Here is a 17,541-nt window from a genome sequence, read left to right on the forward strand (position 1 = left end):
TGTGACTCACGTAAAGATTGCTTTGCTGGCTGCAGGGGGAAGGCAAGAACCTGCAGAAACAACCGACGGCTAGTGGATGCCGGCAGCACACCTCCTGCTGCAACTGCCCGCCCGTCTTCACTTTGTAAGTGTTTACCACTTCGATATTCCTGTACGTAACTCCCCAGGACAGGATGCAATCCTTACACAAAAGCACTCGGCCACTCTTTCTGCACCTGAAGCGCTGCAGGGTTCATTCAGCCCTAAGCCGGTCGTTTTGTAGCTGAAGCGCTTGAGTCTTTTTTTCGGGATGTGGTTTATGCCCGCAAAACTTTAATCCGAGATTCTGTATTTGTAACCTGAAGAGCAGACCCAAATGGGTTGCTTAACGTGGCCCTCAGCCGTCTGCAGGGACCAAAAGAACTAAGTATATCGAATTTGTTCTCGTGTTACATTTAAGACATTAAAAAAAAAAAAAAGCAGCAGATTGCACCCTATCTGATCACTTTCTTAGCTAAAAATTACCCTATCGGATAATTTTACTGGGTAGGTTGTTTCATGTACCCATTACTACACTGCTGATAAAATACTACAATAGATCAGCAAATAAGCATCTGAAATTCTGCATGGGCACAGTATTTTCATAGGAAAAAAATGCACGCACCTCCTTACTGAGGGCTTTTCCTTAACAGTTATGCTTCTACTACTTGGGTTTCATTCCTTAAGTCTGTAACTGTTACCCTGTTTTTTGTTTCTTTGTTAGTTTTTTTAAGCCATAAGGGAAATAGAATAATTATTGAAACGAACAATAATCATTTTCCCTCACTGTTGAAAAAAATTCCACCACCGATGTTGTTAACTCGAATAGCTACACGTTTAGAGCTACATGTTGAAAGAATTTAAGACTTTATACTTGCAGGTTACATTTGAATCATAGAAGTAAAATTTGAATCCCATCCTGAGAATAAAGAACTCTTGTTCTTTCGCTTCATGCCAACGTGGACCAAAGCACTCGCACAGCCAAATCCTCCCAGTCAGACCTCCACATAAGCAAGTACCCTGCTGAAAGGTCATTCATCCAACATTCAAAACAGGAGAAGGTCATAGCCTATTTGAGGGCTGGAACATAAGATGCATGGTCTTCAGGAGGGTCACAGGCAGACACAATAACCTGCTGACAAACCCATGAATGAATGAATGAATGAATGCACTCAGGGAGAAGCCTGGATGCAAAGCCGAAAGGGTTTTTTTTTTTTTTTTTAGAAGAATTATGTAGGAGCACCTCGCCAGCACTCGCAGGAGCTGCACACTGCTAGCTGAGGTTGAATTTGTCCCTTCCTCACTGCTGACACAGTGGAAACATCCCGAGGCCTTCCCATCAACGTGCTGGCACCTGGCTAAACATCATGACTCGAGGACGGGGCTCTGCTTCCAAAGAACACATGGGCTGCAGACAAAAAGGGAGCTGAGGCACAAGGAGCTTTACGCTTTCAGGATTACGGCCCACACAAAGGGCCAAAACAACCCACAGCACAAGGCAGGCTAGCCTCAGACATGCCCTAGGCCTCTCATGGGTTGTTTATGATCTGCTCGGCCAGTTTGAGCAGCCAAATTCAACTCTCAACCTGGCACTGGAACTAGGGCTTGTGAGGAGCAGAGGAGAGGTCCAGAAAATGGCCATTTCTTGTCCACCATTGCAAGGGAAAACTCAGTTTTGGGGGACCTTTTCATGCTGCTTTTGTGTGCACGGAACAAAGTAGAGCCAAAACCTGACCCTCAAAGAGGGGCCCAGCTAGAAACAAGTTGATTGAAACACCAGATACTGGATGGAAAGACGTAGGCTTTAATTACTCTTCAACTGACCACCATTCATTTCTTCAAATACAGTTCACCATCTAATTTTACATTAACTGAGCTGTGGCTCAGATCGGAATATTTTCTCACGTAATCCCTTACAGGCCAACTAAGCATGTTGAACGTGGACAGAGATGCTCTCACTTCATCAGTCTGAAATATTACTATAATGAAGCAAAGCTCCTGAGGCTTAAATATAACTTCTGTGACTCCCCATTACTTTAAAAATTAATATCCTTAATTAAAAACTGTGTTTCTTTTAGAAGCTTTTACTTAATGGATTTTCCTACGTCAGTCTCTGCTTGGGATGAAGATCCACCGAATCCAGATAGCGTTGCCAGGTGTAACTGGAATTTATTTCTTCCATTAAAATGGAAGACTCGGGAGCTGCCTTTCATCCTCCTATCTCTCATTTAGGCTCCCTTGACAGAATGAAAGAGATAAGACTGGAAGTGAAGTAGGCAAAGCCTGCGTATGACCCCTTGCCCCCTGCCAGCATCGCGGCAGGAGCTCTCCCCCAACTGCTGCGCCCCGGCTCTGCTGATGGAGCGCGGGGATGCCTCTCACATACCAAGCCGAATTTCGGAGGAGAAAGGATGACCTATTTCCTTGTACTTCAGTTCCTTCGCTTGAAAGTGTTAGAGATCTCCAAAAAGCTTCATTATGAACTTTGACAACACGTAAATGATGCTGCAGAGAAAATATTTGTTACTTCAGAGGTAAGGCAGAGCTTCAAAAAAGGACATTATTTACAGCTCTAAAGGGCATCTAAACATCCCTATTAAAGTGCGAAACAATACGCCTGCTATTCACTTGTGAGTCTTCAATGACAGAGAAACACGTGGGTCTCCAGCATACCCAGCACTCTAATGAGACCTAATTCGAGTTCCCCATACTTTCCAAATAAAACTGTTGGAAAAAAAACAGGAGGAAACAGGTGTTGGAAGCATTATGAATGAATTCAGTGCATACAGTCATTGTCCGCAAAACATTTACTATAAAGAAAGCTTAAGGAAATCCGTTAACTAATAAGCCATTGTTTGCTTATGAAAAATATGTGCTAGCAGCCTGCCACATAATCATTAAACAAAGTCACAAGCTTGCACTTCACGTTACTTTTGCTTTTTAATCACCCGAGAGTCAGCTACTATTATTACCTAGAAAAGGCAGCATGTTATTAGAAGTTTTTATTAATTGGTCTTAAATGAAGTTTTGTCACAAAACACTACAATTTTCTATTCACTGAAAGCTGGATTTTTATTTACTTTTACTAAAGGCTAATAACTATTTAGGTTTTCCTTTCACATATTACAAAATGGAAACATCAAAATTAAAATGCAGATTAAAAATCACAAAGTTGTCAGTAATAATAATATTTCTGCTACGTATGATGTGGGAGAGAAGATGGGACTAGATCACAAATATCTTTACAGACGATAAACAGTAATTTCCCTTCAAAAAGATCTTGAAATGGTGTTGAACAGCATCCTCAGAACTAATCATTTTCTAAATGAGTAGATTAGGTAATGTTAGGACGCCCAACAAAAGAACTACCCAAACGGCTAATTCTTGATATTCAGTAACTGTTGGGAGGTTTGGAGGCCTGAGAGACAGCTTGTGCTGGCTGCCAATGTTTCAAAAGTGAAAGTGAGATGGCCTTGGTAATCGTCAGCCTTATCGGCCTCAAACGAGCCCCAGACAAAAGTGCAGATTGGTTGGAAGAAGCTCAATTAATCCACAACTAAAGCAGATAGTAGTATCGCTGGCAAATAAGCACCTATTGCTGCAAAACGTGTCTTGTTGAACTGGTATTTTCTGCTGAGTTTATAGAAACTTCTGAAGGCACTAACACGGACATGAGTTTTGTGAGGCACTTGCCTTCATCTCTCATGAAACGCAGCGTACCTTGGCTGGACTGAAACTGCTTTAAAAGCACATAACAGATGGGAAATGATCATTAAGGAAACAAACAGCCTGACTGCTTCACAGGAATTATTTTCAGTCTTACCTTCTCAAGCATAGCCTAGAAGGGGGCAAAGAATGTCTAGGCAATTTGGAGGCCCATAATTAATGGAAGAAGTAAACGATAAAAACAAATAAGATCAATGTTAAAGAAGCTCAAATACGCTGGCTACAGCCCCAAAGAGGTGTTTCAATACAGCAAATGTAATCTTGCAGCAATGAGAAACTCAGGGTGTCGCAGAGCAAAGACTTTCTCTGAATTCAGTGAATACAAAGAAGACTTGGGGATCTGCAAAGAGCATCGTTTACATGATGTACCATAAGATGCCAGGGCTTTTGCTGTGCTCATGGGGGTAGTGCAATTCCTTGTACATTAGAAGAAGGTAATCAAATCCGGATAGGCTTTATTGGCCATCGTAGTTAATGCTGGTACGTTTGCAACAGTTCAATGGGATTACTAACCTTTGGAGAGGCTTCAGAGAAGAGCCGCAAGAATGACTGAAAGACTAGAAAATGCACACCCCAGATCCAGATTCAGAAAGCTTAAACTACTCCACTTGTCAGAGAAGTGTAAGGGCAAATATGAGATCATAAATTCAAGAATGAAAGTAACTCACGAGGAGTCCTGTGAACTGCTTTACAGAGGAGGTCAAACTGAATTATCACCTTTATTGTCTGCTTACTTTATAATCAACAACGGCTATTTCCAAACTCCGCAGTGAAGTACATCAGCTACAGATCTGCTCCTGCCAACCTCTGCACTTTGCACTTGTAGCTCCCTGTTTCCAGACAGACAGGAGGAGGAGTAAGCCAACGCAGTGTACAGCAGTAAGTCTTACTGGCAGACCAAACCACTGACCCCACAATTAGTTACGACAAAGAGAACACAACCTACCCTGCAGTCCAGCTTCTGACAGGAGAATCCCAATGTCAATCTTAAACCCTTGAAGAACAGGAGCCATACAAAGAAAGCATTACTACAACTATAAACCTTCTCAAGAAGGGAAGGTTAAAAAAAAGGATGCACCCTTCTGTACTCCTGTAATAAACACGGGATTAAATCAGAACCCCCCATATGGAGAAAATTCTTTTAAGAATTACATATCACTAATTTAGTTGGCTTTTAACATCAACTTAGCAATTCAAACCTATTAGGGCCAGATCACCACACGTTTTTAAATGCACTTTGGCTTTTCTTCCTCCCATAAATGTATTAACACAAGTTAAAGCTGTACAAATGTTGCTATAATCTCTGCTATTGCCTACCTTGTGTCAGCAACCGAACGTAACATCCAGCAGTCCTCAAGAATCAAAAGGAACATAAAAGCAGTACCAAGTTTCTCACACTCCATCGCAAGCTGCAGCCTGATAGTACTCAAGAGCTCACCAGTGCACCAAGATATAGTTGTTTGGTTGTCTTCGCTGTTTTTTTAAACATTAATTTTTTGAGCCAGCACATGATGAGGTTGAAAAAGCTGCTGCAAAGTAACCAAAATTACAAGAATGCAAAACAAAGCAATAAAGAAAACCCACTGGGTAAGCCACTCTGACGTTATTAAGTAGGCAGCCCCGTGATGGAGAGCAGTAAGCTCCTATTGCGGCGTGCGGGAGCTGAGTGCCACAAGAACCACGCGAGTCAGCGGCTGCAAGGAACCTTTCTGAACCTCCTCGCCGCACAGCCCTGCCTCTCCACATTCCTCTCTTGCCTGTTCACCACCCAAGAGCACAAATGAAGACATGGCGTACGACAGCATTTGTCTGCTTTTAGGAGTTTCCAGACAGAATATTTCATCCGCAGTATATACTCTTTGTCTGCAGTGTCATTACTCATGCAATTAAATCTCGGTGAGCATCCAGCAGGGCCCGAACCCTTAGCTGTGGAGATAAACATGCAGTTCAATTTTCCCCACTGTGATGAAGTATATTGAAGCAGGGGAGAAAACTCAAACTACACTTTATCACCAAATACATTATGCTCTTCTACAGATGTTAAGAAATTCCCAAGGCCACTCACTATTCATCCCCTGCAGGTTGTTCCTTTTAATCAAGCGAAGTATTTGCTTTCTCACTACAACCAGAGAAAAAAAAAAGTGAGAAATAAGAACAGGAAACTTTCTTAGCTTCTGCCACAGCACAGCACTGCTAGAAAATCGCAGCAGCTTAAAAACAAAGCCATTAAAAACTTATTTCATAATGGCCTGAAGACAGCAGACCAGGGTCAGCTTCGTCAAGGAAACCTTCTGTGGGTTCTACTCCAAAAACCTCCTACAGCAGCACTACCTTTGGATTATGACTTTCTGAACGCAATCCCAGATCATGCTCCCAGTTCCATGACTATCACCTGCATGACATGATGTGCCCTGTACCCATTCCCTCACCATGCAAAAGCACAGAGTAGTTACCAAGTTCTAGAGATTTGTTGAAGAAAATTTCTTGTGAACTTGAACTAATAGATGCAGAACTAAAAATCATTAATGAAACTGTATTTAGGAAATACAGAGACATAACTACTGTCTACAGTAAAAAATACGTGAGAAAACAGTAGCGCAGCACAGCGTTGTTTAAGCTTTTTGCCATTTTGCAGATGCAATGAAACCTCTGCTTTCCTTCCCATATTAATAAGGACAGAGTACGAAAACAAGTATGTAGTCTTAAACATACTGATTGCATTCGTGGAAACAACCTTTTTTATCTGCATAAACAGAGGTACCAGCTGTTTCTGGACAGTTGGGTCCGTGATAGATCACTCTACATACAATCCAAAGCAGTACGTGCCACGGAGCATGAGGGTGCACACAAAGTCACCAACTGCCAAGAACGTAACCACTTCTTTCAACCCAGCCTTTTTCCAAGAGATACAACTCAATAAAACTTACAAAGCACCCCCTTCTCAAGTCTAAAAACCATGGTTGGTGTTACTAAATATTTCTGTAGAAAAACACGAACAGTCATATCAGGCAGAAATAGGTTGGCTTACTGCATTTGACAGCAATTCTTGATTCGGGTAATTTTAATAGAAAGATCAAAATACAGCCAGACTAGGGTTATTGTGTTTCTGCTGAGTTTTTACCAAGTGCCCTTAACACCAACAATAATATAAAATTAACTACACAATGCTTCTTAAACAGACGCACAACGGTATTAAGAAGTGTTTAAATTACAGCCTATGGATATAGCTGCTCATTATTAACAAAGGAGCCCTCAACAAAAAATCTGGAACCTGTCTCATAAAAGAACATACACTGAGCTTTAATTCCGTAAGAAGGTATTACTCCAAGCCTCAATTTGCTATCTGAAACTCCTAAAGGTAACTGGCAAATGCCACTTTACTGCCCTGATCTTTCCCTTTTTATGCTCTCCATTAACCTAAATAAAGTGGTTGGTAACTCAAGAGCGCAAGTTCTCTAAACAAAAAGCCTAGATGGTGGGTCCAAGCAGAAATGTATATTCTGAATTGTGTACGCATACATACATACATGGTGACTTGCAACCTTACAAGTAACTGAAAGGCTGCATTTAGAGTTGAAACCACAGAGTAGTTTTACCCTGGTCCTGTGCTAGGAATGCTTAAATTGGCAACAAGGATGCTACGGCCCTCTCTTTGCAATAAATTTGCACTTCATTCAGTAGCCTAACCAAAATGGATTTTTACAAGTTCCCACAAACATTTTATACCCTCAGTGAACATTTTACCTGAGCTAAGAAGTTAGACTACATTGAGAAATAGAGAAACACTCATTTTTATAATACGGGAAAGACTGTTGTGAGAAACAGAAGTACTTGATATATTCAAACATGGCAGAAATTATTTCTTCTTCCTCTGCATGCCCATCAGAATTACTTGCGCTGATTCCTTTTCTTTACACAGAAAAATACTACTTGTGTTTGTCATGGTGATATGGCAGGCTGCAGTCAGAAAAGAGCTAATTTGACATTACAAAACAAAGATACAAGGAATTAAATAATTAGAGCCTTAATGACATAGCACAATGCACGTCTCCTTTGATAATCTCTTGAACTGCAAATAAAAATGCTGTTGAAATCTGCAGAAGAGATGTGCAGAAAGCTTCAAAGTGCAGTGAAACACAGTTCCATGGCTACACACATCGCATAATTCATGTTCAATCCATTTCTGTAAAATTTGGGTTGCCAATTATTCACTCGACTTCAGGAACTGAAACTGTAAAGAAACAGGTAAGATTTAAGGCAATGTAAATACCTGGCAATTCAAATTCTCAGTGAAGAAGAAATTTGTTCAGAAACACACCAACACGTCTACTCCAAACACTATGCTGTAATTAATAGACGTCTTAATAAACAAACCGGGCCTAAGCTGCTTGTCAGGTGAGCTGCTCCTGCAACAGAAGCCCTGCCAGTAACTTCTCCAACCTTCTCCTGGCCTCAGCGTGAACAGGTCATTTTGGGGGCAGCGGCCCCTACCTGCCAGTCCTGCAGAGGCTCCTCAGCCTCTCGGTGTCGGGGCACCCTCCTTGAGGGCAGCCCACTCTGATGAAAGGAAGACAAGGAAAGGAAGAAAGGAAGAAAGGAAGACAGACGGCACTAGGCATGGTGTATCAGCTAGCTCTTAGCTTGCTCCCAGCCCCTAAACTTGAGCTCTTTGACACGTGCGTTATCGGAGCTTTTATTGACGTTCACGTTATCAGATCTGCACATGCGGCTCTTTACAGGCCTTAACTATATTTTATGGCAGGCAGCTAAACTCCACCACAGAGTATTTGAAAGCTCACTGCCAGGAAAAAATGATCAATCCAGTATCATCTAACTAATGAAGGGTCACAGAACTTCTTACAGGTAAAAACCTACAAACATCACCACCCATAAATCACTGAGAAGCAGAAACCGAGACCGAACACACCCGTTCAGCAAGAAGAATGATGAGCATGCCATGCAGTCTGGAAGAAAAATGAAAGGTACACAGCAAAAAGACATCACGGCACAAGTCAGAGCCTGAGGAGACGGCACATACACCTTACAATACACCCTGACAAAGTGTATGTCAGAAAACTGTATCAACTAACTCAAAGTGTAAAATGAAGATAAACCATTTTCAAAACGTTTGCCTCACAGCAGGTACATTGACATTGTTTAAGTTTCAGAGAAAATGGGAATCCAAGACTCATTTTTTTTTTCCATTAGTGCTAGAGCAACTGAAAGACGTTGTCTATCTTTTGAATGGCTTGGGAAAGACAGGAAAGCAGAAACAAGGCGAGACATTACTGGGAACACTCAAGTTCTCACTGCTTTTACTGAAATTGTTTAATCACAAAATGTAGTCTTCTTCCGCTCTGTATTTCAATGTTTTTAAAAGATAAGCCTCCCAAAGCAAAGACCTCTCTCTCTGCTTGTTGGTGCTAGTTTTGCTCTTTCACTTCTCCCTTCCAGCTCTTTTTCTCTCCCCTCCTCTGACAGCTTCCCTTGGTTCACTGCACTTCTGGGTAGCAGGAATTCTCCTTACTGGACTACTGCTTGTGCAGAGGGAGCGTTTGATACAAGTAACAAGGAAATACCACTTAGCACACATTTTTCTCCATTCCTCAAGTTCATTTTTTAAGATTTTTCTCCCTTTTGTTCTTTACTTGTACTTGGAGAAAGATGATTTAATTTTGCTTTGTTTTCGAAACTCCCAGTGGGTATTGTCTGGACCCCAGAAAAAGTATGGGTAGATTAATTTCCTTCAGTGTTCATGTATGGGATGTACTTCACAAGGTAAGTCCAATGACTGGAAAACAATTTTGCTTGCCAATTTCTTTGACAGTATTTTAAAGCGACTCTTGCCACTTGCTTTAAATTAGCATCTCAATTTTCATACTGCGATCTCCTCAAACACATCAAATAAGAAAAATATCAAAATAGATGCAAGCTTCTAAGAGTTTGCAACTGAAGACATTACTTAGCTGCTGTCTCTGCACAGTTAATCTGCAGAAGCAGAAATGCTAATTGCAAAGAAAAAAACAAACATGGCACTATTCATACGCAAGTGTACTTTGAGCTACATTAAGTAGAAATGAAACTTCTGTTGCGTGATGGTGGACACATAGATCTGAACCTCAGTGTATGCCTACTCCTTTTAGAAGTGGAAGATCTCCCAAAAGGGTAAACACATGATCAGATGCCTACGTAGGTTTCCTGAAAACAACTTTTTTCTACAAAAAGCTCTTCTAGTCACTAAAGTCGATGCTCAGTCATTGCTTCTAGTTTTGTAAATGGATTAGAACTTGGTTGAAAATAAAGACTAAATTCCTTCTGTAAAAGTTTATCAATCTGGCTTATCTTTTTGATGGATTATTAAAATAGCACAAAGCTATGAATAAAGGTTTTAAGTTTAATCTTATTTTCCCATATATCATCATAATCAAGGATCGCTTCTTCCATGGCTTGCTGGCATTGATTTTTTTTCTGTAACTCAAGGTAAAATGAATAAGCACAAAGAAGCTACAGCCTGCCCCACTGTAAACAACCAGAAGCATTTAGCTGAGTTCACTTTACACTGCACTCTGGAACAAAGCACACCCGGACCCCATGAACGTCAAAAGGAGTTTTATTACTGTTTTCAGTCTACCTCCAATCACTCTAAAAGGAGTTTGTCTATATTTACATGACAGCAGCAAACAAAGTGCTAGCTAATTGCATTAATCCACTCCCCACATTGGCTGAATCTAGACTGTGATTTGCAGCCTAGTCTGATGTGAATGAAGTAATTAGCATTTACTAAGGTAACTTACTTATAAACACTAAATTAAGATGCTTCTTTAAAAACATAACATTAGCATTTTGTCTGGATTTCAACTAATAAAAAGTTAATGGGTTTCTAGCTATAAAGTCATATTAGAATACAAGGCGGGCTTTTTTTTCCTCCCTAATTGCACCATTTCTCATTGCTCGGGTGTCTAATTAGCTACACGCTTCAGTACAAAAATTGTTTCTGGTCTGTTCAGAATGTACATTACAATGATGACTGGAAAAGAAAAATCCAATTAAAACAGACCGGATGTGATTCAGGTTCTTCTTTGCCTTGAAGTTTGACCCTGTAACTTCGCATTTGGAATTCATATTCAACTTGTGGAACTAGCGACTACATAAGCTGCAAGGCAGAAAAGACCCAGACCTGTTTCATTACATCAAATTAAACATTTGACAAGATTATGTTTTATTTTTATTAAACATTCTTTCACTGATGTCTGGCCAGGCCCTGAGGAGGAGATTATAATACTCCTTTAAAGCTACTTAACAGATTTTAAAACAGTGACAAACTATGCTTTGAATATCCTAAAGCATGCCTATTGCAACCACAGTATTATTTTTGAAAGTTATTTTTAAAATTAGGTAAATAATAAATCCGTATGCTCATTCCCTGGTATGCCTTGTACACGACACCAGTATTCGTTGCGAGAGGAAGAGATCTACAGTGAGCAAACACGTCTACCCAAAATACAGTGTATTAACTCAGTGAAAGATTGGGCAAAACAACAAAGGCATACCCACAGATTCAGCCACCAAGTTGCACTTGATTTCCGTAGTGATCTCCGTCCCAGTTAGAGGATGTTTCTTTGATTCAACGTTTTTTTCCCAATTTTTTTTTTCAGCCAGCCAAGATTTACTTTTCCATATGACCTTAATCTTTCACCTTCCCAAAAGAAGAAACAGAGATACAGACAAACTCTCTGTAGAAACCACACCAAGATGAGCTCAGGTTCCTCACTCCTTGAGCCTGTTTTCACAGTCGTGCGCTTGCAAATACACAGCAGCAAAAATGTATTTCTATGCAATGAACCTGGCAAGCAGAACACAAGTAATCATGGAAGGAAATTTGTTCCCTAGGAGACAAAAATCTAATTCCTCATCAGCAGTGTTCTGTATTTCCAGCAGGAGATGGCTTCAAATGATTGATGAATTAATTTCTCATAGACTAACTAGCTGTTCTGATAAAGAAAATAAAAAGTTTTAGTTCCACAATTGGAGGCATTAGGTAACTTTTTTGAAGGGTTTTCAACATTATTTTTGTGCTCCAATTTTTTTTTTCTGATAACATCGCACCCTCAAACGTTGAGGGGTCTCAACAAAATTATCTAAATTAAAGGAACTGGTGAAATATGACAGCCTAACATGAATATTCCCACTGACACTGGGGGTCCGAGCCTGATGTTGTTAAGATAGGGTGGGTTTACATTGATTTTAGTGGTGCCACTCAACATTTACTCAACGTAGCTGACAAAAATACACCTTTATAAAGCACTTAGACACACTCCTTTGCTACACTTCTCATACACAAGACCACCAAAAGAGATGCACAATAGTCACTTTAAAAAAAAAAGTAAACCAAACAAGTAAGGCAGAAATAAAATGCAGCTGATCGGTTTTCAAGTGCTGTATACCTATAAATAAAGTACTAGAAAATACTAAGTTAGTCCTAAGGCCGGTTTTAAGAGTGAGGTTTGAAGTACGTATATTTGGGGCGTAATTTGTGCATTAGCTTCTGATGTAATAGTTATATTTAAATAATGTTATATTTAATCAATGAGCTCCATTTCACTAGCAGCTTTTTTGTTATTAAAGTGAGAGCTTACTTGATGGCATGCAACCAGCTGCAGGATATTTAAGGGAAATAAAAAATACCCTGAAACAATACTTCAAAGTTAGCAACTCTGGATGTATTTGTTCCAGCGTTTCCATTAACCTAGAGCACATTTATTTATGTATGCAATATATTTACATCCAGCATACTTTATGTATAATACATAGCACATTGAAGTAGGAGAAGATCAACCAAAATTTTGGGTTCTTTCTGCAGGACTTCCATACTTCACCAAGTCCCTCTCTGAGCCGTGTTTTATGCCCTCTTCTGGTTAACAGTAGAGATGGAACACAAACATCTTATCACTTAACTCTTCCAAAGTATTAAGGTAAAAAATTGGGAGATTGGGGAGGTACAAAACTCTGGGAGGCTGGGAGTTAGAAACGGGAAAAACTTGGGAAGCAGTTTGAAAGAAGATGAAAGATGACTGTAGAAAGTGCATGCTTTGTTTTAGTAAAATATTTTCCCCAAAACTGCATTCTTTCAGCACAAAAAAAAAAAGGATTGACATTTTTTGCCAGGCATAAAGTTGTGTCACAAAGCCCTGCAAACTGAGAATGCTGCATGTCGCATGCAGACAGTGGAAAGAAAGAAGTTAGCTAAGTTGTAAGCTTTTCAGAGGAAAAAAAATGAAGAGGGGTGGTACCAAGGCAGTTTATAAAAAAGGCATCTTTCTTTACAAAAAGAAGCTTTTGCGCAGCAAGTAAACCACACAGAAGTAATTCCTGTCTGTGAGTTAGCATCTCACACAAGTGAAATAAACTGCAATAACGTGCACCTTTCATCACAGTGTAAGCTAACATGCTTTATCTGCACAAGCTAGGAGCAGGCAACCAGTCTCTGAAAAGAAGATTTACTTCCAACATTTAGTCTAGCTGCACAGCGTTCGGATTACAGAGCAACAAAAAAGAGGAAGGCTCACTGCTGTTACTATTACAGCACTTCACTAATGTGACTGGTAAAAATAAACAAACCTGAGAGCAAGCCATTACTAGTTTTCCGCTGAAGATAAATATTATTAACGTTGCTTGGTTCGCTCTCCAAGTATTTAGCCCCAAAGCAGCAGCTTTCCACTGACCCTTGCTCTGAGATACAGACCGCCAACACAGAGAACTTTTCTGGCAGGGTGCAGCACAGCTCTCCCAAACCCACAGCTATGTGGGAAGCATTTTGGCAACTCGTACCACAGCACTAGTGAGGTTTTGAGAACCTTGAGGTTTGATTCATGAAAGTCCAGGACCTGGAAGGAAAGGAGGAAGGAAGAGAGCTAAGAAAAAAGTGACATCTGCCTCAGCCTGCCTTCCAAAAATTGTGTTCTACTCTTACGGTTTGGAGAAGTGTTACACTTTTCTCCTTGGCACAGAGTATTCCTGGACAACAGCACGTTAGGGCCTTCTTTAGCTAACTTGAAACACACAGATACCATTACACAGGCTAGAGAATCAAGGCTCTGTCATCACACTAAGTCCAGACTAAACTAAAAACATTCAAATCTGATATTGTTGACTTAAGAAGTCAACCACTTCATTGAGTCGTTCTAAATTGCTCTTTGTGCTTGCCCTTTCAAATCCTTAAATAAGTCCATTTCCCAGTCTTCTACCTGTAACTAACAGCTCAGCTGGACGCTTCACCTTGTGCTCTCAGCATCTTCGGACCATGGCCCAGCAGCACTGGGACAACTCCTGCTTGCCCTAAGGATGCCCACCCTTCACTCACCTGCCTTTTAATCCAGAAGCCACCCACCTACCCAGGTGATAGCAGCCAGCTCCAAGGGCCACGTGCGTGCCACCACCTCTCACCAGCTGTACCCAGCGTGAGCCTAACTCAGCGGTGGGCAAGTGGCAGCGTTTCTGGGAGAGCTGGGAGGAAGCAGGCTGCTGGAAGGCTCTTGCTGGTGAACACCTTTCATGCAACCCAGCCAGCCTACGGACCACTTGCTTCGACATACCAAGCTTCCACATCTTATGCTAATAATTATTCTGAAAACAACTCTTCAGTCCCTTCTATTCATTTACCAATTCTCAATTCAATTACTAGATATCCCTCTAGTGTGCTACCAGAACCACAGAAAAGACTAGAAGTGTTCAGCTATAAACAAAATCGTTACTAAAGGAAAGATGTCCCATATTCAATATATTTGCTTTCGTCCATCACTGCTGCACATTACAATCTAGGATCGCTGTAAGGAGCGTGTGCTGTATCGCTGCTACCCAACTCAATTTCCAGGCTCTGTAGGGATCAGTCACATACAAACTGGAAGAAAAGAGATCACACATGAGCAGTAAGGTTTGACTTCCATTACATGGAATATTAGTAATTGAAATTGTTCAAAACTGACGGGGACAAAACGACTGTTCTGCTTCCTGCTGGTTTAACTGCTCCTAGGCGAAACTGTGATTACTGCTAATAAGCCTAGAAATCAAATTAACCCTTATAACAATAGAGAACAGCAAGTTACAAAATAATGATACTTTCCAGGCAGAATGGCCTCCTGCAGCAGAAAACATAGCAAGAATGCTGTTTGAAAGAACGCAGTGAAATCTGCATGTGCCATTTGTGAGGGAAGTGTATTTGTTCAGAAGTGATGCATTTAGACATATTCCAGGTCCCGTAAAATCACCTTGCTCAGCCTTGTAAGCTGTATTGGGAAAAACACAAATGGAAATAAATTTGCTAATGGGAGAAGTCTAAATTACTACAAGCAGTCCATATAACTGTCTTAGGAGTCTACACATTAATTCCGATTCCCTGTATCTGGTCGGATTGGCTCAGCTGCTACTGGAGCACATTCTGCTGGGATACCAGAGGGGTCTGGTGGGTTGCTGCGCCTGCACTCTCGATTCTGGTGGTGGCAGGGAAGCTGATGCTTCAGAAGCACGATGAATCCTGGGATCCTTCTTTGGAAATTAGAAGATGATACAATGACAGCTTAGCTGTTCAAAATACATTGGTTTCTATTACAGGGATTCTCTTTCCTTCTAGAAGATCAAGTAATGCTTTCAATTTCCTGGCCAAAATCCCCAGGAAATGCTTATGACTTCAATCAATTTACATTTTTCCCTGAAACATACAGATTTTGTAGCACAATACATGGCTGCTACAACAAAGGGAAGGAAACATTTAGGTCAGACCCCTACCAGAAGTCAGACCAAATTCCCATATATGCCAAGGATGACCTTAGCTTTTATGTGATTCCTGAAGGATTCACAGCAAATAACCTGTGCCAGTAATTAACAGGGAGACTTTATGAAGCTCTGAAATACTCCAGCAGATGCCTATGTTTTGCACTGACAGAGAATCTTCAGATTAAGCTGCAGGATGTGGCTTTGTCACTGAACAGGAGCGTCTGAGCCAACATCTCTTTTTTCCTTTTTTAACTAAAATTTCTGTGTATCCACCCTACTAAAGGGATTGCAATAAAACTCTCTATATACTGGAAGGACAATTAAGTCACTTACGTTAAGTGCAAAAAGTCGTAATTTGATAATGATCCACTGATTTCAGTAAGCCAAGACACTAATCACTTACGAAAATCAAATTTGCGCCGGTAATGTAGTGACTGGGCTATTCTGAAGCAATTCAGAGGTATTCATTAGCTCTGCCTCCATATGCCACCAAATCGTGGCTCTACCCGGACTGCCGTCAGGCTGGGGTGACACCGCGTTACCTCCTGTGAGGCTTCTGCCTTGTGGTGCTTTATGAGGAGAGGCAGCTGCCGGACTCGCAAATCTTTTTTTTTTTTTTTTTTACACATCTTTTACCGTTTTCCAGCCAGGAGGCGAGCACTGTATTGGGCAGCCCAGAGCTGACACTAAGCGTGAAGGCTCCAAGAGCCGTGCACCTGCCTGCGCCCAAGCCACGGCAGCCGGTCACCGTGCTCAGAGAAAGGCTCCGTGTTAATTTTCACAGCACCGTGCACCCCCAGAACAGAAGGAGGACACGGAACACAGCGGGGATTTCCCCCCGTGCCCAGAAGGGCCCGCGTACGGCCGCAGCAGCCCGGGGGAGGCCCAGCAGCGCGGCCGGCTGCGGGGCGCGGCTCGGCACCGCCAGGTGGCAGCAGCCGCCCGGCCACCGGCCCCGCCGGCCTCACGCTGCCGCCTCGGCCGGGCCGCGGCCGTGTGCGAGGAACGGACCCCCCGGAGCCATGCCGAGGGTTTGGTCAGACCTCAGCAGCTCCCCAAAACTACGAGCTGTCACCTCCCGCCCGAAAATGCCCGCGCTCGGCGCGCAGGAGACCAGCCTCCCGGGGCAGGCCGCCAGGGCCGCTCCCCTCAGCCTCCACCAAGATCACAGAATTGTAGGGCTTGGAAGGCACCTCAAGATGCTCTTGCCTAACCTATATTTGGGTTAACTTTCCTCAAGAGGCAGAGGGGGCTTGGTGGATGGAAATTTATTCCAACTGCGAACGTGAGCAGCGAGTATAGCTGCAGGCATCACACGGCATTATCACGCTATAAATCAAAAAGCAATCTGGCCTCCACCGGTAACCCAGAACTACTGTTTCTAAATTTTCTCTTGATCAGTTTAGTGTTTTATATATATATATGTTTTTAAACAGAGATGTATTAACAATATCTCCAAAGGTAAATTTAAAGATTATATGTATATATAAAGTTACAGCTCTATCCTCACCAGGATTCATTTGGCTTTATAATAATGTTGGCAAAAATCAGTCCTTGATCTACACCACTTTCTAGGCTTATTTACTAGGCAACCCCAAGTGTTGAAAGATGTCAGACCGTCAGTAATATCCAACTCCATTACCTCAAAACAAATACACCACACTCTAACAGCCTCCCTTCTGGCCTGCGTGCATCTACTCATTGAGCAAGTCAAAAAACACTACAAAGAATCCTAAAGCAGACCTTGAATAAGTTGCATTGTAACTGTTGATCTCTACTAAGATTTTGGTACATCAGATGGATTCACACCCACATTTCTCTCTACAGCAGCTACTGAACAGATAGCACAGAACACGCTGGCCTCCAGTAGAGATTACCAGTCATTCCTGACCTGATTTAGTGAAAGGGTTTTAGCAAAATAGGGAGAAATTATTATTTCAAAACTAGATATCTGGAGTACACCATCTCTCTCCTGTGTGTTGTTTTACCTACAAAGTATTAATCAGTTAGACACACATCATAAATCAT

The 17,541-nt window shown here is 41.6% G+C and overlaps 1 protein-coding gene across 16 annotated transcripts in view; it reads right to left on the bottom strand.

Annotated features, from left to right (window-relative positions):
- NAV2 (neuron navigator 2) overlaps positions 1-17,541 on the bottom strand; it is a 425,654-nt gene that overhangs the window by 200,108 nt on the left and 208,005 nt on the right. Inside the window, exon 1 of one of the 16 annotated variants that reach the window (XM_083840314.1) lies at positions 11-17,524. The exons of the other annotated variants lie outside the window; for them this stretch is intronic. The gene's annotated coding sequence lies outside the window, so the exon portion shown is untranslated. Of the gene's footprint in view, positions 1-10; positions 17,525-17,541 lie in introns of those variants that run through there. 16 annotated transcript variants of the gene reach the window in all.

Source organism: Anser anser, assembly GCF_964211835.1.
Source record: "Anser anser genome assembly, chromosome: 5".
In the NCBI taxonomy this organism is placed as follows: domain Eukaryota; kingdom Metazoa; phylum Chordata; class Aves; order Anseriformes; family Anatidae; genus Anser; species Anser anser.